The sequence below is a fragment of the Falco peregrinus genome, chromosome 12, assembly GCF_023634155.1.
Source record: "Falco peregrinus isolate bFalPer1 chromosome 12, bFalPer1.pri, whole genome shotgun sequence".
Classification (NCBI taxonomy): domain Eukaryota; kingdom Metazoa; phylum Chordata; class Aves; order Falconiformes; family Falconidae; genus Falco; species Falco peregrinus.
Genome location: NC_073732.1, coordinates 25,238,333 through 25,240,959, shown reverse-complemented (window position 1 = coordinate 25,240,959; position 2,627 = coordinate 25,238,333).

Here is a 2,627-nt window from a genome sequence, read left to right as displayed (position 1 = left end):
TAGGTTTGCTCTATTTGCAACAAAAACCAAACAATAAATGTCACAGAACTGCATCAGTTGAGGTGCTTTCTTTGGTCTTCTGGTTAAGATAAGAACTGATATCCTATAGGGGAAAAAAAAATTAAACACAAGACAGACATGTTCAAGTGTGTCAAACCTAGGAATACCAAACCAAAATGCATTTAAATGATCACTGACTAACCAAAAAGATTACTACTACATTGAAGGAAGCTCATTTTCAACCCTAAGTTTGTTATAAGTATTATCAGAAGCATTTTTTTCTTTCAAGAAAAAGAGAAGGCAGGGGAAAGCTGTTAAAAATGAGGTGTTTAAAACAGTCAGTGACTTTCTAGTTACCTCCAACAAGCACAAACACAAAAGATTAACCTGGCTGCTGAGGGCTCTAGGCATACACTACAACAGCACTTGCTTCATCAGTTTTCTAGTTAAAAAGGGCTGGGAACAGCATGGAAGCAGTCAGCCTATCTGCACAAAGGGAAATGAGTGTAATTAAAATATCTGGAAAAATAACTCAGAAAGAAAAGGTTATAATCATAACAGAAAAGCACTGGCCTTAATCTACGAAGGAGAACACCTGCTTTCTGACTTTATTCTTAGAATTTCTGGCAAAGAGCTACTGTAATAAAACATCAATATATGGTAAACTCCATAAAGAAAACTGAAGTGGAAAATATGCCCTCACCTTAAAGACAAGAAATGAGGCAGGAAATCAAATCAATGGCCTGTTCAGCCTGACGGCTCTAGTTTTTTTATGAATTAGGGCTACTGAAGTACTTTTTCCTGTACAAGTGTTGAAAAGATTACTGAGATGTCTAACACGAGCGCATAATTGATGGTGGGGACAGACGACAAATGCGTACTACATTAGAGTCCTACGGCGTGGGGAGAATACAAACAAGTGCATGTTTGTCAGGAGCTAAATAATACATCGGAATGTTTCCACTCATACATTAATAAAGGTCACTCACCACCTCTGAACACAGAGCCACAAGGTTTTCAAGATGAATACTCTAAGAAGTCTTTAAACATTTGAGGCTATAAACAAAAATAATTACTTAAAACTATCTACATTTCCTAATTAACTAATTTAGTGATGGAAATCGTGACCTTTAATAAAAGGCCTCTGACATGAAGTTTCCTAACTTACTGATCACTGTTGCTGTCGTAAAAAACAACCAAAGTAGACACATAAACCTTTCATTAAATATAAAATGGGCAACAACATGGTTAAAAGTATGTACAGTGTTTCTCTCTGAACTTCATCTTCTATAAACTCCTGATTTAAAGCAGTTATGAGAGAACTGTGGAACACAGATGGAAGATGTAAAGCTTCTCTTTCCGTATGAAAGTTTGGTGAACAACAATAAGCATTACAGTCCTGTCAGGTTATTCACCTATAAATGGGTAAGAATAATTGTCAGACAAAAGCTTTTAATTAATTCCACTTTCAAAATTACCCAACACAAGTTTTTGTGACTGCAATCTGATACACTCTTTTTGATTAAAAACGAGGGGCATGTGGAGAGCTTTTAAGTTGCTTTGAAAAGCATCTTAAAAACCACTGTGGAGGAAACTAGTACGAGAAGGAAAAAATCCGTTCATCACATTAAAATAGAATATGATGAAAGAATAAAACATTAAAGAAAGTTGAAGCTTGAGGCTATGTCTGAGAATCCTAAAGATATTACCAAAAGACACTACTTAAATCATTTCCAAACTGTAACTTCCTTCCACCTCCATAGAAAACTATTGAACTACTGGGTACAATTAAGCACCTCCTCAAAAAGAGAGCAGAAGGCCACCAAACCCTCTTTACATTAGAGTACCGTGTCAGCATGTAACAGCCAAGTGACTTTTTACAGAAGTTATATTAATTGCATTTAACCTTACATTAACTGGGAAAGGGAGAAAAGGAGGAAGAAACCTTTTTATAGGCCACAGATGCAGCAAGTTCAGAAGTACAGTTAAGGCCTCACCCTGATCAGAGAAATTAAAATGGTTTGGTGAAATTAAAACCACCCAAGATCATCTTTTAACTGTATTTCCTCTTTGTTCTCTTAATCTTTAAAGGCCCATAAGATAACAACCTACAGTACAGCTGATTGGCGTGCTGAACATAGATCATTCTGAATTGGCATGTTGGAACAGCGGAAGTAGTACAGTGCAGAAAGGACGGACTTCCCATCGATGCTGAGCAGAGGGAGCAAAGTTTACTGCCAGTATATGCTACATCCTTAAATGAAGAAGAAAGGAGTCTAGCAGGAGAAGTAAAATATACTGTATCAAACTGTTAATTTCTATTCTGAAAGGCAAAAGCCCCTTACTGGTAAAATATATAATAAGGAGTAAAGTATACTAGACCTATCATGCTTTCTACCATGCATCTCATCACATAAACTTGGCCATATTGAGATCCCCAATTTAAGAACGCTCCATTAACACCCCTTGCACATTACCTTCCAGCTTGGTAATGTAAAACTGCATTTGGAGACATAAAAATCAATCTTCGGGCAAGGAACCTTATATTAAATAAAATTTAATGAAAAAAAATCCTAAAACATAATAGCACAAGACCAGTTTTCTTTTATTCTGTTGATTCTTCATAC